Consider the following 12,501-nt stretch of genomic DNA (forward strand, 5'->3'; position numbering starts at 1 on the left):
TGAAAGAAATCGTGCGATTGCATGGAGTCCCAGTGACGATTACGTCTGATCGTGACCCGAAGTTCACTTCAAAATTTTGGATTAGTCTACAGCGCGAGCTTGGAACACGATTGAACTTTAGCACGACGTTTCACCCGCAGTCCGATGGGCAATCCGAGAGGACGATACAAACTCTCGAGGATATGCTAAGAGCCGTAGTGCTCGACCGAGGCGGAAGTTGGGAGACCGCACTACCGCTAATTGAATTTGCTTACAACAACATTTCCAAGCAACGATTAACATGGCGCCGTATGAAGCCTTATATGGAAGAAGGTGTAGATCACCGCTCTACTGGGATGAAGTTGGCGAACGAAGGGTACTTGGACCCGACGCAGTCGAGTAGATGATTGAAATTGTTCGACAAATCCGTGTGAGAATGAAAGAAGCCCAAGACAGACAAAAGTCTTACGCTGATGTCCGACGGACCGACTTGCAATTTCAAACCGGCGACAAGGTTTTTCTCAAGGTATCCCCGTCGAAAGGGATAACGCGTTTTGGTGTTAAAGGAAAGTTGAAACCACGTTTTATCGGTCCTTATCAAATTCTTGAAGAAGTTGGACCCGTAGCCTATCGATTAGCGCTACCGCCAAACCTTGGGAACGAACACAACGTCTTTCATGTGTCGCAGTTGCGGAAGTACGTGTTCGACCCGAAACACGTGATTCACTATGAGGAAGTTGCTTTGAATCCAGATTTGAGTTACGAGGAGCGACCTCAGATGATCTTGGACCGTAAAGTTCAAATCTTGAGGAACAAATCTATTGCTAGCGTGAAAGTACTTTGGAGAAACCACGAATACGAGGAAACCACGTGGGAGCTCGAGGATAAGATGATGGAACTGTACCCGGAACTCTTTCCATGAAGGTACCAAATTTCGGGACCACAAGAGCTTGAAATACTTTTTCGAGCAGAAGGACTTAAAGATGAGAAAACGAAGATGACTCGAACTAGTGAAGGACTACGATTGTGGTATCAGTTACCACCCCGGCAAAGCAAATGTGGTGGCAGATGCTTTGAGCCGAAAAGACCATTCGCAACTAGCTTCCCTGACGGAAGAAGAAAGTTTGATACGAGAGTTTAGTAAATTGCGATTAGAAGTGATAAGGGCACCTGAAACGGTGGAAGGACGAATCGCCACCTTAGTGGTGGAACCAGATTTGAAAACAAGAATCGTTGCAGCGCAACGAATGGATGCGAAACTCGAAGAGATTCGAGTGGAAGTGAGAACGGGCAAATCGGGAAATTTTAGTGAGGAGTCCGATAATGCCCTCATGTTTGAAGGAAGACTATGCGTGCCTGACAACGAGGAACTCAAGAACGAGATCATGAGTGAAGCTCATGAGACTCCATACACTGCTCACCCTGGAAGCACGAAGATGTACCAAGACTTGAAGAAGTCATTTTGGTGGAATGGCATGAAGAGGGATATCGTGGCATTTGTGGAGCATTGCTTAGCCTGCCAACAGGAGAAGGCCTTACATCAATGACCGTACGGAAAATTACAAACGTTGGAAGTACCAGAGTGGAAGTGGGATCACATCACCATGGATTTCGTGACGGCCTTGCCAAAGACTCTCAAAGGAAACACCGCCATTTGGGTGATTGTAGACCGACTCACCAAATGTGCGCATTTCCTACCGATTCCGATAACTCATGGATCGGACAGACTAGCGCGTGTCTACATGAAAGAAATCGTGTGATTGCATGGAGTCCCAGTGACGATTACGTCTGATCGTGACCCGAAGTTCACTTCAAAATTTTGGATTAGTCTACAGCGCGAGCTTGGAACACGAATGAACTTTAGCACGACGTTTCACCCGCAGTCCGATGGGCAATCCGAGAGGACGATACAAACTCTCGAGGATATGCTAAGAGCCGTAGTGCTCGACCGAGGCGGAAGTTGGGAGACCGCACTACCGCTAATTGAATTTGCTTACAACAACATTTCCAAGCAACGATTAACATGGCGCCGTATGAAGCCTTATATGGAAGAAGGTGTAGATCACCGCTCTACTGGGATGAAGTTGGCGAACGAAGGGTACTTGGACCCGACGCAGTCGAGTAGATGATTGAAATTGTTCGACAAATCCGTGTGAGAATGAAAGAAGCCCAAGACAGACAAAAGTCTTACGCTGATGTCCGACGGACCGACTTGCAATTTCAAACCGGCGACAAGGTTTTTCTCAAGGTATCCCCGTCGAAAGGGATAACGCGTTTTGGTGTTAAAGGAAAGTTGAAACCACGTTTTATCGGTCCTTATCAAATTCTTGAAGAAGTTGGACCCGTAGCCTATCGATTAGCGCTACCGCCAAACCTTGGGAACGAACACAACGTCTTTCATGTGTCGCAGTTGCGGAAGTACGTGTTCGACCCGAAACACGTGATTCACTATGAGGAAGTTGCTTTGAATCCAGATTTGAGTTACGAGGAGCGACCTCAGATGATCTTGGACCGTAAAGTTCAAATCTTGAGGAACAAATCTATTGCTAGCGTGAAAGTACTTTGGAGAAACCACGAATACGAGGAAACCACGTGGGAGCTCGAGGATAAGATGATGGAACTGTACCCGGAACTCTTTCCATGAAGGTACCAAATTTCGGGACCACAAGAGCTTGAAATACTTTTTCGAGCAGAAGGACTTAAAGATGAGAAAACGAAGATGACTCGAACTAGTGAAGGACTACGATTGTGGTATCAGTTACCACCCCGGCAAAGCAAATGTGGTGGCAGATGCTTTGAGCCGAAAAGACCATTCGCAACTAGCTTCCCTGACGGAAGAAGAAAGTTTGATACGAGAGTTTAGTAAATTGCGATTAGAAGTGATAAGGGCACCTGAAACGGTGGAAGGACGAATCGCCACCTTAGTGGTGGAACCAGATTTGAAAACAAGAATCGTTGCAGCGCAACGAATGGATGCGAAACTCGAAGAGATTCGAGTGGAAGTGAGAACGGGCAAATCGGGAAATTTTAGTGAGGAGTCCGATAATGCCCTCATGTTTGAAGGAAGACTATGCGTGCCTGACAACGAGGAACTCAAGAACGAGATCATGAGTGAAGCTCATGAGACTCCATACACTGCTCACCCTGGAAGCACGAAGATGTACCAAGACTTGAAGAAGTCATTTTGGTGGAATGGCATGAAGAGGGATATCGTGGCATTTGTGGAGCATTGCTTAGCCTGCCAACAGGAGAAGGCCTTACATCAATGACCGTACGGAAAATTACAAACGTTGGAAGTACCAGAGTGGAAGTGGGATCACATCACCATGGATTTCGTGACGGCCTTGCCAAAGACTCTCAAAGGAAACACCGCCATTTGGGTGATTGTAGACCGACTCACCAAATGTGCGCATTTCCTACCGATTCCGATAACTCATGGATCGGACAGACTAGCGCGTGTCTACATGAAAGAAATCGTGCGATTGCATGGAGTCCCAGTGACGATTACGTCTGATCGTGACCCGAAGTTCACTTCAAAATTTTGGATTAGTCTACAGCGCGAGCTTGGAACACGAATGAACTTTAGCACGACGTTTCACCCGCAGTCCGATGGGCAATCCGAGAGGACGATACAAACTCTCGAGGATATGCTAAGAGCCGTAGTGCTCGACCGAGGCGGAAGTTGGGAGACCGCACTACCGCTAATTGAATTTGCTTACAACAACAGTTTCCAAGCAACGATTAACATGGCGCCGTATGAAGCCTTATATGGAAGAAGGTGTAGATCACCGCTCTACTGGGATGAAGTTGGCGAACGAAGGGTACTTGGACCCGACGCAGTCGAGTAGATGATTGAAATTGTTCGACAAATCCGTGTGAGAATGAAAGAAGCCCAAGACAGACAAAAGTCTTACGCTGATGTCCGACGGACCGACTTGCAATTACAAACCGGCGACAATGTTTTTCTCAAGGTATCCCCGTCGAAAGGGATAACGCGTTTTGGTGTTAAAGGAAAGTTGAAACCACGTTTTATCGGTCCTTATGAAATTCTTGAAGAAGTTGGACCCGTAGCCTATCGATTAGCGCTACTGCCAAACCTTGGGAACAAACACAACGTCTTTCATGTGTCGCAGTTGCGGAAGTACGTGTTCGACCCGAAACACGTGATTCACTATGAGGAAGTTGCTTTGAATCCAGATTTGAGTTACGAGGAGCGACCTCAGATGATCTTGGACCGTAAAGTTCAAATCTTGAGGAACAAATCTATTGCTAGCGTGAAAGTACTTTGGAGAAACCACGAATACGAGGAAACCACGTGGGAGCTCGAGGATAAGATGATGGAACTGTACCCGGAACTCTTTCCATGAAGGTACCAAATTTCGGGACCACAAGAGCTTGAAATACTTTTTCGAGCAGAAGGACTTAAAGATGAGACAACGAAGATGACTCGAACTAGTGAAGGACTACGATTGTGGTATCAGTTACCACCCCGGCAAAGCAAATGTGGTGGCAGATGCTTTGAGCCGAAAAGACCATTCGCAACTAGCTTCCCTGACGGAAGAAGAAAGTTTGATACGAGAGTTTAGTAAATTGCGATTAGAAGTGATAAGGGCACCTGAAACGGTGGAAGGACGAATCGCCACCTTAGTGGTGGAACCAGATTTGAAAACAAGAATCGTTGCAGCGCAACGAATGGATGCGAAACTCGAAGAGATTCGAGTGGAAGTGAGAACGGGCAAATCGGGAAATTTTAGTGAGGAGTCCGATAATGCCCTCATGTTTGAAGGAAGACTATGCGTGCCTGACAATGAGGAACTCAAGAACGAGATCATGAGTGAAGCTCATGAGACTCCATACACTGCTCACCCTGGAAGCACGAAGATGTACCAAGACTTGAAGAAGTCATTTTGGTGGAATGGCACGAAGAGGGATATCGTGGCATTTGTGGAGCATTGCTTAGCCTGCTGAAGGCCTTACATCAACGACCGTACAGAAAATTACAACCGTTGGAAGTACCAGAGTGGAAGTGGGATCACATCACCATGGATTTCGTGACGGCCTTGCCAAAGACTCTCAAAGGAAACACTGCCATTTGGGTCACCAAATGTGCGCATTTCCTACCGATTCCGATAACTCATGGATCGGACAGACTAGCGCGTATCTACATGAAAGAAATTGTGCGATTGCATGGAGTCCCAGTGACGATTACGTCTGATCGTGACCCGAAGTTCACTTCAAAATTTTGGATTAGTCTACAGCGCGAGCTTGGAACACGATTGAACTTTAGCACGGCGTTTCACCCGCAGTCCGATGGGCAATCCGAGAGGACGATACAAACTCTCGAGGATATGCTAAGAGCCGTAGTGCTCGACCGAGGCGGAAATTGGGAGACCGCACTACCGCTAATCGAATTTGCTTACAACAACAGTTTCCAAGCAACGATTAACATGGCGCCGTATGAAGCCTTATATGGAAGAAGGTGTAGATCACCGCTCTACTGGGATGAAGTTGGCGAACGAAGGGTACTTGGACCCGACGCAGTCGAGTAGATGATTGAAATTGTTCGACAAATCCGTGTGAGAATGAAAGAAGCCCAAGACAGACAAAAGTCTTACGCTGATGTCCGACGGACCGACTTGCAATTTCCAACCGGCGACAAGGTTTTTCTCAAGGTATCCCCGTCGAAAGGGATAACGCGTTTTGGTGTTAAAGGAAAGTTGAAACCACGTTTTATCGGTCCTTATGAAATTCTTGAAGAAGTTGGACCCGTAGCCTATCGATTAGCGCTACCGCCAAACCTTGGGAACGAACACAACGTCTTTCATGTGTCGCAGTTGCGGAAGTACGTGTTCGACCCGAAACACGTGATTCACTATGAGGAAGTTGCTTTGAATCCAGATTTGAGTTACGAGGAGCGACCTCAGATGATCTTGGACCGTAAAGTTCAAATCTTGAGGAACAAATCTATTGCTAGCGTGAAAGTACTTTGGAGAAACCACGAATACGAGGAAACCACGTGGGCGCTCGAGGATAAGATGATGGAACTGTACCCGGAACTCTTTCCATTAAGGTACCAAATTTCGGGACCACAAGAGCTTGAAATACTTTTTCGAGCAGAAGGACTTAAAGATGAGACAACGAAGATGACTTGAACTAGTGAAGGACTACGATTGTGGTATCAGTTACCACCCCGGCAAAGCAAATGTGGTAGCAGATGCTTTGAGCCGAAAAGACCATTCGCAACTAGCTTCCCTGATGGAAGAAGAAAGTTTGATACGAGAGTTTAGTAAATTGCGATTAGAAGTGATAAGGGCACCTGAAACGGTGGAAGGACGAATCGCCACCTTAGTGGTGGAACCAGATTTGAAAACAAGAATCGTTGCAGCGCAACGAATGGATGCGAAACTCGAAGAGATTCGAGTGGAAGTGAGAACGGGCAAATCGGGAAATTTTAGTGAGGAGTCCGATAATGCCCTCATGTTTGAAGGAAGACTATGCGTGCCTGACAACGAGGAACTCAAGAACGAGATCATGAGTGAAGCTCATGAGACTCCATACACTGCTCACCCTGGAAGCACGAAGATGTACCAAGACTTGAAGAAGTCATTTTGGTGGAATGGCATGAAGAGGGATATCGTGGCATTTGTGGAGCATTGCTTAGCCTGCCAACAGGTGAAGGCCTTACATCAACGACCGTACAAAAAATTACAACCGTTGGAAGTACCAGAGTGGAAGTGGGATCACATCACCATGGATTTCGTGAGGGCCTTGCCAAAGACTCTCAAAGGAAACACCGCCATTTGGGTGATTGTAGACCGACTCACCAAATGTGCGCATTTCCTACCGATTCCGATAACTCATGGATCGGACAGACTAGCGCGTATGTACATGAAAGAAATCGTGCGATTGCATGGAGTCCTAGTGACGATTACGTCTGATCGTGACCCGAAGTTCACTTCAAAATTTTGGATTAGTCTACAGCGCGAGCTTGGAACACGAATGAACTTTAGCACGACGTTTCACCCGCAGTCCGATGGGCAATCCGAGAGGACGATACAAACTCTCGAGGATATGCTAAGAGCCGTAGTGCTCGACCGAGGCGGAAGTTGGGAGACCGCACTACCGCTAATTGAATTTGCTTACAACAACAGTTTCCAAGCAACGATTAACATGGCGCCGTATGAAGCCTTATATGGAAGAAGGTGTAGATCACCGCTCTACTGGGATGAAGTTGGCGAACGAAGGGTACTTGGACCCGACGCAGTCGAGTAGATGATTGAAATTGTTCGACAAATCCGTGTGAGAATGAAAGAAGCCCAAGACAGACAAAAGTCTTACGCTGATGTCCGACGGACCGACTTGCAATTTCAAACCGGCGACAAGGTTTTTCTCAAGGTATCCCCGTCGAAAGGGATAACGCGTTTTGGTGTTAAAGGAAAGTTGAAACCACGTTTTATCGGTCCTTATGAAATTCTTGAAGAAGTTGGACCCGTAGCCTATCGATTAGCGCTACCGCCAAACCTTGGGAACGAACACAACGTCTTTCATGTGTCGCAGTTGCGGAAGTACGTGTTCGACCCGAAACACGTGATTCACTATGAGGAAGTTGCTTTGAATCCAGATTTGAGTTACGAGGAGCGACCTCAGATGATCTTGGACCGTAAAGTTCAAATCTTGAGGAACAAATCTATTGCTAGCGTGAAAGTACTTTGGAGAAACCACGAATACGAGGAAACCACGTGGGAGCTCGAGGATAAGATGATGGAACTGTACCCGGAACTCTTTCCATGAAGGTACCAAATTTCGGTACCACAAGAGCTTGAAATACTTTTTCGAGCAGAAGGACTTAAAGATGAGACAACGAAGATGACTCGAACTAGTGAAGGACTACGATTGTGGTATCAGTTACCACCCCGGCAAAGCAAATGTGGTGGCAGATGCTTTGAGCCGAAAAGACCATTCGCAACTAGCTTCCCTGGCGGAAGAAGAAAGTTTGATACGAGAGTTTAGTAAATTGCGATTAGAAGTGATAAGGGCACCTGAAACGGTAGAAGGACGAATCGCCACCTTAGTGGTGGAACCAGATTTGAAAACAAGAATCGTTGCAGCGCAACGAATGGATGCGAAACTCGAAGAGATTCGAGTGGAAGTGAGAACGGGCAAATCGGGAAATTTTAGTGAGGAGTCCGATAATGCCCTCATGTTTGAAGGAAGACTATGCGTGCCTGACAACGAGGAACTCAAGAACGAGATCATGAGTGAAGCTCATGAGACTCCATACACTGCTCACCCTGGAAGCACGAAGATGTACCAAGACTTGAAGAAGTCATTTTGGTGGAATGGCATGAAGAGGGATATCGTGGCATTTGTGGAGCATTGCTTAGCCTGCCAACAGGTGAAGGCCTTACATCAACGACCGTACAAAAAATTACAACCGTTGGAAGTACCAGAGTGGAAGTGGGATCACATCACCATGGATTTCGTGAGGGCCTTGCCAAAGACTCTCAAAGGAAACACCGCCATTTGGGTGATTGTAGACCGACTCACCAAATGTGCGCATTTCCTACCGATTCCGATAACTCATGGATCGGACAGACTAGCGCGTGTCTACATGAAAGAAATCGTGCGATTGCATGGAGTCCCAGTGACGATTACGTCTGATCGTGACCCGAACTTCACTTCAAAATTTTGGATTAGTCTACAGCGCGAGCTTGGAACACGATTGAACTTTAGCACGACGTTTCACCCGCAGTCCGATGGGCAATCCGAGAGGACGATACAAACTCTCGAGGATATGCTAAGAGCCGTAGTGCTCGACCGAGGCGGAAGTTGGGAGACCGCACTACCGCTAATTGAATTTGCTTACAACAACAGTTTCCAAGCAACGATTAACATGGCGCCGTATGAAGCCTTATATGGAAGAAGGTGTAGATCACCGCTCTACTGGGATGAAGTTGGCGAACGAAGGGTACTTGGACCCGACGCAGTCGAGTAGATGATTGAAATTGTTCGACAAATCCGTGTGAGAATGAAAGAAGCCCAAGACAGACAAAAGTCTTACGCTGATGTCCGACGGACCGACTTGCAATTTCAAACCGGCGACAAGGTTTTTCTCAAGGTATCCCCGTCGAAAGTTATAACGCGTTTTGGTGTTAAAGGAAAGTTGAAACCACGTTTTATCGGTCCTTATGAAATTCTTGAAGAAGTTGGACCCGTAGCCTATCGATTAGCGCTACCGCCAAACCTTGGGAACGAACACAACGTCTTTCATGTGTCGCAGTTGCGGAAGTACGTGTTCGACCCGAAACACGTGATTCACTATGAGGAAGTTGCTTTGAATCCAGATTTGAGTTACGAGGAGCGACCTCAGATGATCTTGGACCGTAAAGTTCAAATCTTGAGGAACAAATCTATTGCTAGCGTGAAAGTACTTTGGAGAAACCACGAATACGAGGAAACCACGTGGGAGCTCGAGGATAAGATGATGGAACTGTACCCGGAACTCTTTCCATGAAGGTACCAAATTTCGGGACCAGAAGAGCTTGAAATACATTTTCGAGCAGAAGGACTTAAAGATGAGACAACGAAGATGACTCGAACTAGTGAAGGACTACGATTGTGGTATCAGTTACCACCCCGGCAAAGCAAATGTGGTGGCAGATGCTTTGAGCCGAAAAGACCATTCGCAACTAGCTTCCCTGACGGAAGAAGAAAGTTTGATATGAGAGTTTAGTAAATTGCGATTAGAAGTGATAAGGGCACCTGAAACGGTGGAAGGACGAATCGCCACCTTAGTGGTGGAACCAGATTTGAAAACAAGAATCGTTGAAGCGCAACGAATGGATGCGAAACTCGAAGAGATTCGAGTGGAAGTGAGAACGGGCAAATCGGGAAATTTTAGTGAGGAGCCCGATAATGCCCTCATGTTTGAAGGAAGACTATGCGTGCCTGACAACGAGGAACTCAAGAACGAGATCATGAGTGAAGCTCATGAGACTCCATACACTGCTCACCCTGGAAGCACGAAGATGTACCAAGACTTGAAGAAGTCATTTTGGTGGAATGGCATGAAGAGGGATATCGTGGCATTTGTGGAGCATTGCTTATCCTGCCAACAGGAGAAGGCCTTACATCAATGACGGTACAGAAAATTACAAATGTTGGAAGTACCAGAGTGGAAGTGGGATCACATCACCATGGATTTCGTGACGGCCTTGCCAAAGACTCTCAAAGGAAACACCGCCATTTGGGTGATTGTAGACCGACTCACCAAATGTGCGCATTTCCTACCGATTCCGATAACTCATGGATCGGACAGACTAGCGCGTGTCTACATGAAAGAAATCGTGCGATTGCATGGAGTCCCAGTGACGATTACGTCTGATCGTGACCCGAAGTTCACTTCAAAATTTTGGATTAGTCTACAGCGCGAGCTTGGAACACGATTGAACTTTAGCACGACGTTTCACCCGCAGTCCGATGGGCAATCCGAGAGGACGATACAAACTCTCGAGGATATGCTAAGAGCCGTAGTGCTCGACCGAGGCGGAAGTTGGGAGACCGCACTACCGCTAATTGAATTTGCTTACAACAACAGTTTCCAAGCAACGATTAACATGGCGCCGTATGAAGCCTTATATGGAAGAAGGTGTAGATCACCGCTCTACTGGGATGAAGTTGGCGAACGAAGGGTACTTGGACCCGACGCAGTCGAGTAGATGACTGAAATTGTTCGACAAATTCGTGTGAGAATGAAAGAAGCCCAAGACAGACAAAAGTCTTACGCTGATGTCCGACGGACCGACTTGCAATTACAAACCGGCGACAAGGTTTTTCTCAAGGTATCCCCGTCGAAAGTTATAACGCGTTTTGGTGTTAAAGGAAAGTTGAAACCACGTTTTATCGGTCCTTATGAAATTCTTGAAGAAGTTGGACCCGTAGCCTATCGATTAGCGCTACCGCCAAACCTTGGGAACGAACACAACGTCTTTCATGTGTCGCAGTTGCGGAAGTACGTGTTCGACCCGAAACACGTGATTCACTATGAGGAAGTTGCTTTGAATCCAGATTTGAGTTACGAGGAGCGACCTCAGATGATCTTGGACCGTAAAGTTCAAATCTTGAGGAACAAATCTATTGCTAGCGTGAAAGTACTTTGGAGAAACCACGAATACGAGGAAACCACGTGGGAGCTCGAGGATAAGATGATGGAACTGTACCCGGAACTCTTTCCATGAAGGTACCAAATTTCGGGACCACAAGAGCTTGAAATACATTTTCGAGCAGAAGGACTTAAAGATGAGACAACGAAGATGACTCGAACTAGTGAAGGACTACGATTGTGGTATCAGTTACCACCCCGGCAAAGCAAATGTGGTGGCAGATGCTTTGAGCCGAAAAGACCATTCGCAACTAGCTTCCCTGACGGAAGAAGAAAGTTTGATATGAGAGTTTAGTAAATTGCGATTAGAAGTGATAAGGGCACCTGAAACGGTGGAAGGACGAATCGCCACCTTAGTGGTGGAACCAGATTTGAAAACAAGAATCGTTGAAGCGCAACGAATGGATGCGAAACTCGAAGAGATTCGAGTGGAAGTGAGAACGGGCAAATCGGGAAATTTTAGTGAGGAGTCCGATAATGCCCTCATGTTTGAAGGAAGACTATGCGTGCCTGACAACGAGGAACTCAAGAACGAGATCATGAGTGAAGCTCATGAGACTCCATACACTGCTCACCCTGGAAGCACGAAGATGTACCAAGACTTGAAGAAGTCATTTTGGTGGAATGGCATGAAGAGGGATATCGTGGCATTTGTGGAGCATTGCTTATCCTGCCAACAGGAGAAGGCCTTACATCAATGACGGTACAGAAAATTACAAATGTTGGAAGTACCAGAGTGGAAGTGGGATCACATCACCATGGATTTCGTGACGGCCTTGCCAAAGACTCTCAAAGGAAACACCGCCATTTGGGTGATTGTAGACCGACTCACCAAATGTGCGCATTTCCTACCGATTCCGATAACTCATGGATCGGACAGACTAGCGCGTGTCTACATGAAAGAAATCGTGCGATTGCATGGAGTCCCAGTGACGATTACGTCTGATCGTGACCCGAAGTTCACTTCAAAATTTTGGATTAGTCTACAGCGCGAGCTTGGAACACGATTGAACTTTAGCACGACGTTTCACCCGCAGTCCGATGGGCAATCCGAGAGGACGATACAAACTCTCGAGGATATGCTAAGAGCCGTAGTGCTCGACCGAGGCGGAAGTTGGGAGACCGCACTACCGCTAATTGAATTTGCTTACAACAACAGTTTCCAAGCAACGATTAACATGGCGCCGTATGAAGCCTTATATGGAAGAAGGTGTAGATCACCGCTCTACTGGGATGAAGTTGGCGAACGAAGGGTACTTGGACCCGACGCAGTCGAGTAGATGATTGAAATTGTTCGACAAATCCGTGTGAGAATGAAAGAAGCCCAAGACAGACAAAAGTCTTACGCTGATGTCCGACGG

The sequence above is a fragment of the Salvia hispanica genome, chromosome 4 (genome assembly GCF_029641045.1).
Source record: "Salvia hispanica isolate PSC_SH4W2 chromosome 4, Shi_PSC_v1, whole genome shotgun sequence".
NCBI lineage: Eukaryota > Viridiplantae > Streptophyta > Magnoliopsida > Lamiales > Lamiaceae > Salvia > Salvia hispanica.